This window comes from Nicotiana tabacum, chromosome 2 (assembly GCF_000715075.1).
Source record: "Nicotiana tabacum cultivar K326 chromosome 2, ASM71507v2, whole genome shotgun sequence".
Classification (NCBI taxonomy): domain Eukaryota; kingdom Viridiplantae; phylum Streptophyta; class Magnoliopsida; order Solanales; family Solanaceae; genus Nicotiana; species Nicotiana tabacum.
Window position 1 is genome coordinate 17023039 of NC_134081.1, and position 13214 is coordinate 17036252.

Genomic DNA, 13214 nt, shown 5'->3' on the forward strand with positions numbered 1-13214 from the left:
TTGGAGGATCGCTATGAGCAAACTAGTGTTGCTAGGCTGTACCAAATCTAAAAGGAAATAAACGATCTGTCCCAGGGTGTGCTGGACATTACGGGTTATTACATTAAGTTGAAAAAGCTCTGGGAAGAGCTGAATACTTTGAGTAAGAAGACACACTACAACTGTACCTTTACCTGTGGTGCCAAGGAGAACATGGACAAGGCCGAGCAGGACAGGAGATTAATACAGTTCCTCGTGGGACTTAATGGGATCTACAATGTCGTCTGTGGAAGCTATTTTATGATGACTCTGCTGCCAACTCTTGCACAGGCTTTTTCACTACTCATTCAAGATGAGAAGCAAAGAGAGATCAAACCAAATAACCAAATATTTCTTGAGTCTACTGCCCTAAATATCAACACATCAAAACTTGGTACCTACAGAACAAATTACTCTGCCAATAACAATTCCACTGGAGGCAATAGGCCTCGACCATTTTGTGACTATTGTAAGAGACCAGGGCATACCAAGGACAAGTACTACAAACTGCACGGGTACCCTCAGAGCTTTGGAAATTCACACACTCAGAGTTCAAATGCAGGACAGAATATGAATCAAGCTGTAAGGTTTAACAAGAGAAGGAGAATAGTAGCCAGTGTGCAAGGTACCCATACTGAAGCAATGCTGGCTAAAAATGATGGATCATAAGATGTAGATAAGGTTGGGCATGTCAATCTCTCTAAGAACAATATGGACAGATCCAGAATTTGCTACAACATTTTCAGATTGGGACAGGAGGAGAGAGTTCCTGCTTCACAAACCCTCTCAATGGTGCTGTAAACTTTGCAGGTATAATAGTCTGCACTTCTTCCATTGATTTTAGCAAATTGTATTGTGAATGCTTAAAAAACAAGGCTGACTCCTGGATATTACATTCAGGAGCCTCTAATCACATGACCTTCAATATATCTCTATTAACCAATATTGTAACTCTGCCATATCCCTTATTAGTAGTCCTTCCAAATGAATATAAGGTTAACATGACACAAATTGGAAGTGTGACATTGCTTCCCAAGATCATTTTGTACAAAGTCATGTATATACCATCCTTCAAATGTAATCTCATATCAATTCATTCATTAACCAGTTCAACCCCTCAAGCATAGTTGCCTTTACTAATAATATTTGTCTTCTATAGGCCCATTCAATGAAGAGGTCTCTGAAAATTGGCAAAGCCAGTGATGACCTATATCTGCCCAAGGTGTATGAGGAACAACTATTCAAAATCAACTGTTAATAGTTCAATTACTAGTTCTACTTCTTCCACCCGCTGCACACATAATTCACATTGTTTTCATCATTCCATTGTAAATAGTTCATTGTCTAGGGATAATTGCATATCTTATTCAGCTGTAAATACTTGTTCCCCATATAATAAAGTGCAATTCCCTATTGTGAATATCATTATTTATTCTATCTCTCCAAGTAATGATATGAATGTGTTGTAGTATAACAGACTGGGTCATGTTCCCTTTGCCAAGATGAAGGGAATATCCAGTATTCCAGCATCTTTTTCACAAAAACAGCTTTTTACCTGCTTTGTCTTCCCAATGGAAACACATGGGAGATTGCCATTCCCATAGAAATCTACCAATTCTACCAAAATCTTTCAAATGCTCCATGTTGATCTCTGGGGTCCCTACCACATGCCAACTCATGATAACTTCATATATTTTATTACAATGGTTGATGATTATAGTAGGTCCACCTAGACCAACCTATTAACCAGCAAACATATTGCCCTACATGTCATCAAAAGCTTTGTATCAATGATTGAAAACCAATTCAACACCACCATCAATTTCATAAGGTCAAACAATGATCTAGAGTTTAACAACAAGAGGCAAGTCAGTTTTTTCTTTCTAAAGGGATCATCCACCAAAAGACACGTCCCTATACACCACAACAAAATGGCATAGTAGAAAGAAAGCATATGCACTTATTAGAAACTGCTAGAGTCCTCTTATTTCAGTCAAAATTACCTCTAAGATATTGGGATGAATGTATCATATGTGCAACCTATATAATAAATAGACTGCCCTCCTCTCATTCCAAGGGCAATTCACCATATGAACAACTATACAACAGAAAACCCACTTACTCTCGTATGAGGAGTTTTGGTTGCTTGTGCTACCCTACAATACCCAAGGTCCACAGAGTTAAATTTGAACCTAGAACCACACCTCATGTCTTTGTTGGATATCCTTTTGGGGTAAAAGGGTACAAAGTGCTCAGTTTGGCCAATAAGAAAATACATGTATCTAGAGATGTAGTATTTAATGAAAATGTCTTTCCTTTCAGTATGTCCTAGGATAATGCTACCTTCCCTTGTCTTCTCAAATCTATTCCTTTTATTTATCATGTGTCTAGTGACAATGAGCATACTCAAACTAATGAGCAAAATGATCAAGGGGTTCTGGATGTCACATATCCAGATCTCTCATCTGATCCATTTCCCTCGCCACACTCTCCTAACATTGGAGATTTACCTGTTCCAGATAACTCACCAAATAATTCACCAATAAGTTCTATAAGAAATACCTCACCCAGACATGTTTTGCAACCAAGACAATCTCATAGAACACACAAAGTTCACATATACTTGAAGGACTATGTCCATAAATTACCCTAGCTGAAACCAAATATCAGTGAGCACAATGCCAATGACCAAATTAATGCACCCTTTTCTCTTAATGCCCCATTTTCTCTCCACCATCATATACCTGCTGAGAATCTAAGCTAGGACAGTCAGTACCTTGTGAGAAGTATTTGCAGTGATAAAGAGCCTACTTCATATGAAGAAGCAGTTGTGAATCCTACCTGGCAAGCAGCCATGATATAGGAATTTGAAGCACGACATGCCAACAACACATGAGAGCTAGTACCACTATCAGTTGGGAAATAAGCCATAGGGTGTAAGTAGGTGTACAAAGTAAAACATAAGGCAGATGGTAGCATAGAAAGGTTCAAGGTTAGGTTGGTAGTAAAGGGCTATACCTAGCAAGCTGGCATTGATTATACAGAAACATTCAGCCCTGTAGTGAAAATCACAACAGTAAGGGCCCTCATAGCTGCTGCAGTCAAGAAAGGCTGGGACATATTCCAGTTAAATGTGAATAATGCCTTTCTTCATGGGGATCTCCATGAATAAGTATATATGAAAGTGCCACAAGGCTTAGTAGTAGACAGTGGGAATCTAGTATGCAAACTCAAGAAGTCCTTGTATAGTCCTAAGCAAGCAAGTAGACAACAGTATGCCAAATTGAGTGAAGCACTGTGTTGTAGAGGATACACTTATTCTATGTATGATTACTCACTTTTCTATAAGAAGACATCTGAGTCAACATTATATGTGGCAGTATATGTAGATGATGTGATCTTGACAGGAACAAATAAAAAGGAGATAGAGGAACTGAAGGCATTTCTATATGACATCTTCAAAATTAAAGACCTGGGAAATATGCACTACTTTCTGGGGCTCGAGATACTCTATAAGGCTGATGGAGTTGTAATATTACAAAGAAAGTTTTTGCTTGATCTGCTAAAGGAGTATAATCGTATGGATTACAATAGCTTTCGCTCACTACTTAATCCAACAGTGAAGTTGAAAGCTAAAGAGGGCACTGCCTTAACTGATCCAACCTATTACAGGAAACTAATTGGAAAATTGAACTTCCTTACCAACACAAGGATGGACATAGCTTATAGTGTACAACACCTTAGCCAATTCATATAAGATCCAAGAGAACCCCACTTGAAAGCAGCTTTTCACTTACTCAGGTACTTGAAGGGTGATCCCACCATAGGGATCTTCATGTCACATGATGCAAACTGTAATATCAAAGCTTATTGTGACTCTGATTGGGCTTCTTGCCTAGACTCAAGGAAGTCAGTGAGTGGATACATAATTCTATTAGAAAATAGTTCTGTGTGCTGGAAATCCAAGAAACAAGAGACTATTTCACTCTCATCAGCAGAGGCAGAATACAGGGCACTCAGAAAAGTAGTAGGGGGGCTGGTGTGGCTATGCAGATTACTTAAGAGCTTATTGTGCCCTTTGCTAAACCTGTGGAAGTCTTTTGTGATAGCCAATCGGCTCTACACAGAGCTAGAAACCTTGTGTTTCATGAGAAGACCAAGCACATAGAGGTGGACTGTCATTTTGTAAGGAGCAAGCTGCAGGAAGGGCTGATTTCACTCCATCATGTAGCAACAGACAATCAGTTGGCTGATGTTCTCACCAAGGCCCTAACAGGAGTAAAGCATTCAGCGATATTGGGCAAGTGGCAGTGTTTACAACACCTTCAACTTGAGGGAGGGGAGTGTTGAGACTTGTATAATTATAGTTTTATATGTAATGTTAGTTAGTTGTACAGTTAGTAGGGTTAATTAGTGGGCCAGCTCAGCTAGCTCAGTATTAGTTGTATTTTTGGTATTACATGTGTATATACTTTGTACTACAGTGAGAAATGAGAGTGATCTTTCACTTTTCCAATTTATGTTTCTCTCTCATGACTTCTCTTTCACAGAACTCTCTAGATAAACTCCATTGAAGCTCCAGACCGAGCTTCAAGCTCATCATCAATCATAGATTTAACAAGGATTTTAATTTTATAGTTCTATATTTTAGAATGATGACTTTAAATGCTAATAACTAAATTTAAAATTTAATATATATACATTTGTGATAAATTTCTTAATCAAAATGTATTTTTATACAAAAACAACTGAATTTAATCGAACCTGTTTTGGACTTCTAACTCCGCACCTAAGGACTGAGCAACATGAATAGAAGTTACGTTTTAGAGAATCTCAAAATTCTCTTTTTTACTTTCCACATGGTTTAGTATTTGTCCATATATTACTACACCTCCTACCTCCCATTATTTTTACTGATTAAAAAAAAAGAGAGAAAGCTAGTCCTGCTTAGTGCTAAACACAGATTAAACTCATGCAAGACATGATTTTTTTAAATTTAGTTTTTGTGTGTTATCATACACGAACCTAAAAATTACATTTGTAGGTTGGACTTATCCTATACACACAAACATAGAAATTGGAAAGACCTTTTTCTTTATTGTCGGGTATTTTAACTTGTTATATCAAATTAATTATTTACTTTATTTTTCAAATAATTAAATTAGATCAGACTTGCTTTAAATAGTTAAATATTATTGTAAATAACTTATCCTAATAATGTAACATAATTATTGCCGGTCTATATATGCATAAAAATTAATTATATGTATATTTATAAAGGTACCCAGAGAGTTGCTTTATTAAATGTTTGGATTGATTTGTTGGTACCTTGGTCCTCACAAAAAGTCCAACACCACAAAGATTCATGGCTTCTCCCTCACGATTTCCCATTTTAAGAAAAATACTACGGTACAATGCTTGCAGACAAATGCTACTGTAGTATATGCGGATTCAAAATTTAAAATTTATAAGTTTTTATGGTGATTTTAAATTAGTAATTAGGTTCATAATAAAATATTTATAAATATTTAATAAATATTTTTTAATCAATATACAAGGACCGTGCAAAAGCTACTGATTCTCGGGTACCCACAGCATGTTGGCGGCCTTTAGATATATCCTCCACTGATTACGTTCTAACAGTGTATATAATTTAAGTTCATTCTTAATATCTTTATTTTCCAGTGTGTCACTTAAGATGCTTTTTTCATTTTTTTTAAAACATGGTTGATAAAGAGTAAAACAGTTCCGCTAGGACAATTGCATTTCAATTTTGACTTCGCTATGATTGAATTGTTTTCCCTTGAACAGTGTAAAATGCTTCATTTGCTTCACTATAATTAATTAGGAGCGGAATGAATTGTTAGTCCCTAGTTAATTACCAGCTTTGTTCTTCCTAACACACTGGGTAACTAATTCTAAGGTTCTCTTACATGTAATACTAACAGCAAGAAAAATTATCTAATATGAAATCGTGTGATTTTGTATGAAATGAATGAGCTTAAGACGAACTCAACCGTAAAATAAAACCATACGAGTATACAGTATGTATCATCAAAGGAATACCTGATATATGTCCCAATTAGTTAGCACCCCAACGTACAACCCTAGGGTCGTCGATTCAAGTCATCAAATTTGTAATAGCTCCAACAAAGAGGATCAAAGGAGAATACATTGATATCTCAGGAGCAGTGCCGGCTGAAGGGTGAGGCAACCAAAGCAATGGCTTTAGGCCCCAAAATTTTAGGGGGCCATTTTTCACTACTAGTAGTAGCTTTATAAATTACTACTAAATCTTTTTTTAAAAATTCTGAACAACTTAAAGTATTACGTATAATTTTTAATAAAAAAGGAAAAGAAATTTTTGATTTGTTGTTAATGTTAACCATTGAGATTTAAATAATTCGAATGTATAAAATATTTTTGATTTTCTATTTTGTGTGAAAATTTTGAGATCACTAGAACATAAGAATCTAAAACAATTATTGCCTCAACCTCAATAAAAACATAATAGTCACTCTGATACTGATAGTTTAGACGTATTTTTTCAATTAAAAGTGTTAAAGAAAATACTACAAGTAAAAGACAATACTCTAATCAATATACTCGATCAGATAACAAGACCTTAGTTTTTCTCAAATATTTATATTTCTCAAAGAATAATGTTCCTATAACAATTATATCTGCGGAAAAAAGTTTGTCTAAATAAAAATTGATAAAATTTTACCTAGCATTAACAACATCTTAGTAGAGAATAAAAGGATTAGTGGTATGAACAGCTGAAAAGAACTAATAGAATAAGTTACTAATAAAATTATTAGTAACTTCGCATTTCAAAAAGTTAGGAAAATAGATTTTAAATGAAAATATAAAGAAATATTTTAGTAAAACAAAGAAATTAAGACCTCTCATCAAGATTTGACTTTAGGCCACCGACAATGTTGAGCCGCCCTACTCGATCAGAAGAGATTTCTTGTCAGTACTTCCATGAAGTAACAACTAACAACTAAATTGTCTAATTTCTACACAACTATCGTGTCATCTTAAAAAGAACTACTAATATACAGTTGTCCATAATAAGCGAAATTAGCTATCTATATACTATATTAAAAGCACGAAGGTCATTAACGAAATGTCGTTCGTCTTTTTTACCCTTTTAAAATGGAGTTCACACTAGACAAAATAGTCATTTTATTATTTTTCTAATATTTAGCATTTTCAAATCAGCTAAAATATTGAATATTGAATCCTTCCTTGTTTATAATACATAAAAATCCTAATATGTAGGACTTCAAAATTCTTTCCTTATTTGATTCGTAACATAACTATAATATGTTTACTTTTCTTAATATTTTGACTTTAAAATTAATTAACAACCACCATAAAGTGATAATGCGTGTTCAAGGCCAATAATTAGCTTCTTGGTTGTATTATATGACAGTGTTGCCACCTAATTCTAATCTGTCTATGTGTAAGGTACCGGAAAATTAGGTTAAAACAAAACAAAAATAATTCATATTAGGGTCTGTAATAATACTAATAATAAAATATTATTGTCAATTTAATTGAACTATTTTTTATTTATGAAAATTTGAACTATTTTTAAATGAATATTTTCTATCTCAATGTACAGATTATATTTTCAAGATAAGTTACACACATTGAATAAACAATAGTGCATGACATTAAGCTTTGGTACAACATGTAGATAAGGTAATTTTAAGTCGATTTGTGATGTATCTATTACTATTTGCAAATAAAAATTAGGCCAAGTTTTTAAATATAATTTTATCAAACTTTAAAGAACTAATTCATCTTTAGAAGGTATTAAATCCGGTAATCATTTTCGGGATATTCCCATTGATCATCATTTCACATTTGAAATGTCTCACCCGTTGAAGATATAATTTGAATTTTATTAAGACTTAAAACTTGGGATGGGCAAACATTAAGAATTTGAATCAATAAAAATTAAATTACTATCTTTAATTGTGAAATAAATAAATACGTCTTTGAGTTAACTAATTAGCAAAAAATTTAATTTAATTCTTTTCAAATTTATCATATAAATAAAATTATTTGTCAAGTTGATAAAACTCTTAGGGTAAAATGAATATTGCGCAAAATCGATTATAGTGTAGTATATTAAAAGTCAAATTGATTAATTTGAAGTAATTAGGATAAAATAGTATAAGATCAAAAATATTATAAATGAATTGTCATTTATTTTTGCATTTAGTCCAATAAATGACAATATCTCACTATATTATTTGTTATATTAAGTTATTCATAGTAAAATATTAACTTAATATTAATACTCATTTTTAGACTTTACATTATCACTATCAATTCTTTTAGGTGTATGCCCAATCTTTTCATTCCCAATCTCTAAAAGACCAAAATATTTAATTTTTTCATTTGTGTTGTTTAATAAATATTTAGAAAATCATACGAAAAGCATTTCTGTTTTTGTTTTCAGGTCATATGAATTTTCACAAAATATTTTGACAAAAGTACCCTTAAATTACAATTAGGTATCTGAAAACTTTTGTGAGACATAATTTTCCATTTATTGAGCTAACTAATGGGAACAATATTCATAATTTTCACGATTTTTTCTCTAAATTTTATTTTATAATTTTGTATAATTCAAACATATAGTCTAATAATATTGTCACGACCCAATTCCATCTCAGGTTGCGATGACACCCAACACCATTGTTAGGCAAGCCAACACTGATCAAACTAATGGTTTCCTGTTTAAATAAATTACTAAGTGGATAACATTTCCTCATTTGTTTAAAAGATTTAGAAATTTGCAGAGGTGACATAATTATATGGAAGCAAACGAGTACAAATCGTAATCATGTAAACAAATCCAAAATCGTAAGTCTACTAGTGTGTGTACCAAGACTTGGTGTCACAAGTATGTGGGCAATCTAGTAGAATATACAAAAGAACACTAGCCTACTATCTGAAATGAAATAGACAGAAACAAAATAGAACATAAAGGAGACTCCAGCTGCTGCAAAATGGCTCGGAAGACAGATCACCGTGAAGTCTCGAGATGGGGATCAAATCTGCGCACCAAACTGGTAACCAGATGCACCTGCCTCAGATCCTGTATAATTAAGTACAGAGGTGTAGCGTGAGTTCATAAATAATATGTACCCAGTAAGTATCTAGCCTAACCTCGAAGAAGTTGTGACGAGGGGTCGACTCCGACACTTACTAGGGCCAATAACATGATAATATGAAATTCTAATTAAGCATGATTTACAACAATAAGACTCGGAACAAGAAATAACTGAGCAAGTCTTCGGAAATATTTAAGAGTTTGAACCACTTCCTTCCTTCAAAATATATGATCACACAAATAATAAATTTATACTGATTATGAAAGGAACTTCTAGTTTTATTATCACACACGAATACCACCGAGGACGTTTGGCCCGATCCAACATAAATATAAATTGTGCACTACCGAGGGTCGAACGGGGCAAACCATAGATACATCTATTACCCCGCTCGCGAATCATACATGCGACGTGGTCAAATATAAATTTATCAATAAATCATAACCCTTCCTTGAATCTTTTTAAAATAAAGACAATTCGACTTGAAGCTTTTAAATCCTTAAAAATCCTCAACTCAGTTCCATTTGATACAGTTAACAAATATGATCAAATAACGGTGTCCACAAGTATGGTGTAAACCTAATACTACCCGGACATAGACAGGAATAGTAGCTACGTATGGACTCTCGTCACTTCGTGCATACGTAACCCCCACAAATAACAATACATATTAATTAAGTTCACATATGGGGTAAGTTCCCTCTTACAAGGTTAGAAAAGAGACTTACCTCATCTCAAAGCTTACTTCCTAATTCAAGAATGCATCCAAACCCCCAATTTGATGCCAAACGACTCGGAACTAGCCAAACATAATATAAATCGATCAATCTATTGCTCAAAAGTTCATATCTCCACTATTAAAGTGATTACCCAACCAAAATTGTAAGATTCCTAAAATTCACCCCCGGGCCCACACGCCCGGATTCCGAAAATTTTTGAAGAAAGTTATTACTCATAACCTTAGGAACATAATATATAATTTTTACTAAGTTTCATAATTATTTTCGTGGTAAAATCTCATTTTTATTAAAACCCTAGGTTTTTTCATCTCAACTCATGATTTCTACCAATTTTCATATCGAAATCTACCCATAATATATGTACTAAACTCATATTTAGAAAAATTTACTTACCTCACAAAGCTAGATCGAAATCCCCTCCTTAGAAGCTCTCAAATCGCCCAAGAGTAGAAGAAAATGTGATAAAAAGGGTCCTAACCCGTAATAAATGAGGCTCAATGCATCCAGCGGTTTCCGCACCTGCGGTCATAGGGCCGCACCTGCGCCCTCGCTTCTGTGGACAAGGGCTCGCTTCTGCAAAATTCACTGGGCCGGCTGGGACCGCTTCTGCGGACGGGTACCCGCTTCTATGGTCCCGCTTCTGCGGAGGATGGGCCGCATCTGCGAAACCTAGGCTACCCTCCTTTGGCCGCTTCTGCGAGGCTTGGCCCTCACCTGCGAGCTCACACATGCGGCTGACCAAGCGCAGGTGCGGTTTTGACAGATCTGGTGCATCAGTTGCTGCTCCAAATTTTCATCTTGGTCCGAGCCTCGTCCGATTGACACTCGAGGCCCCCGGGGTCCCGCCCGAACATACCAAACAAGTTTGGAATCATAAAATGGACGCTCAAACTCTCGGAACGCCCGAAACAATATTAAAACTAAGAATCTCACCTCAAAACCAATTGTATCAAACTTAAGAACTTCAAGTTCTTCAATTTACTTTCAATGCGCCGAAACGTACTTAAACTACTCGGAATGACACCAAATTTTGCGCGCAAGTCTTAAATGACATTACGGAATTATTCCCGATCTCGGGATTCCATTTGGACCTCGATATTATCAAAACCCGCTCCAAACCAAATTTAAAGAACTTTTAAAACCTTCAAGAACCAACTTTCACTATTATGCGCCAAAACGCTCCCAGGTCATCCAAAACCCGATCTGAATATACACCCAAGTCCAAAATTATCATATGAACCTATTGGAATCGTCAAATCCCGATTCCGTGGTCATTTACTCAAAATGTTGACCGAAGTCAAACTTGAACTTTTAAGCCAACCTTAAGGAACCAAGTGTTCCGATTTCAACCCGAACCCTTCCAAATCCCGAACTAACCATTCCCGCAAGTCATAATATAGTAAAAGCATGTACGGAAAGTCTAGAAAGCAAAACGACTTGTCGGGTCATTACATTCTCCTCCTCTTAAACAAACGTTCGTCCTCAAACGGGTTTAGAATCATACCTGAAGTGCTGAATAAGTGTAGATATCTTCTCTGCATGTCCTCTTCGGAGTCCCAGGTCGCCTCCTCGATTGGTTTGCCCCTTCACTGGATCTTTGCCGTGAAAATCCTCTTGGATCTCAATTGGTGATCCTGTCTAGCAACAATGGCAACTGGCTCCTCCTCATAACCCAAGCTCTCATCTAGCTGAATAGTGCTGAAGTCTAACACATGTGATAAGTCGCGCGTGATACCTCCGGAGCATAGACACGTGAAAAATCGGAGGAACCCCTGATATGCTGGGAGGTTAAGCAAGCTCATAAGTAACCTCCCCATCCCCGCCTCAATACCTTAAATGAGCCTATAAACCTTGGGCTCAACTTGCCTGTCTTCTCGAATCTCATAATGCCATTCATCGGCGAGACTTTCAAGAGAACCTTCTCGCCTACCATAAATGATACATCACGTGCCTTCTGATCCGCGTAACTCTTCTGTCTGGACTGCACTGTGCGAAGTCGCTCCTGAATCAACTTTACCTTTTCCAAGGCATCCTTCACCAAATCAGTAACATATAACTTAGCCTCCCCGGGCTCAAACCACCCAATAGGAGAACGACATCGCTGACCATATAACGCCTCAAATGGAGCCATCTCGATGCTGGACTGATAACTGTTGTTGTAAGCAAACTCGGCCAAAGGCAAGAACTGATCCCACTGTCCCCAAAGTCAATCATATATGCTCTGAGCATGTCCTCCAAGGTCTGGATTGTCTGCTCTGACTTCCCATCGGTCTGTGGATGAAACACAGTGCTGAGCTCTATACGGGTCCCCAACTCACTCTGTACGGATCTCCAGAAATGCGAAGTGAACTGAGGGCCTCTGTATGATATGTTGGAAATAGGCACAACGTGCAACTGAACTATCTCCTGAATATAAATCTGGGCCAACCTCTTTAAAGTATAAGTAGTTGAAACTGGAATGAAGTGTGCTGACTTGGTTAACCTGTCAACAATGACCCAAACTGCATCGAACTTCCGCAGGGTCCGCGGCAACCTAATTACGAAGTCCATAGTAATGCGTTCCCATTTTCACTCTAGTATAGTCATCTGCTGGAGTAAGCCACCTGCCCTCAGGTGCTCATACTTAACTTGCTGGCAATTTAGGCACCTAGCTACATACTCAACTATGTCTTTCTTCATCCGTCGCGACCAATAATGTTATCTCAAGTCCTGATACATCTTCGTAGCACCTGGATGAATGGAATATCGAGAACTGTGTGCCTCCTCTAGGATCCTCTCCCTCAAGCCATCGATATTAGGAACACATAGACGACCCTGGAGTTGCAGGACACCATCCTCACCAATAGACACCTCCTTGGCAACACTATGTATTACTGTCTCCCCGAGAACTTCCAAGTGCAGATCATCAAGCTGTAGAGCCTTGATCTGCTCCAATAGTGAAGACTCGGCAACAACACATGCAAGAACTCGGCTGGGCTCTGAAATATCCAACCTCATAAGTCTGTTGGCCAAGGACTGAATGTCCAAAGCTAGTGGCATCTCCTCTGCTGAAATGAATGCCAAGCTACCCATGCTTCTGACTTGCTGCTCAAGGCATCCGCGACTATATTCGCCTTGCCCAGATGATAAAGTATGGTAATGTCATAGTCCTTCAGTAACTCAAGCCATCTGCGCTGCCTCAAATTGAGATCTCTTTTCTTAAACAAGTGTTGCAAACTGCGGTGATCAGTGTAAACCTCACAAGGCACCCCATTTAGATAATGACTTCAGATCTTAAGAGCATGAACAATCGCGGCCAACTCCAAATCGTACACAGGAT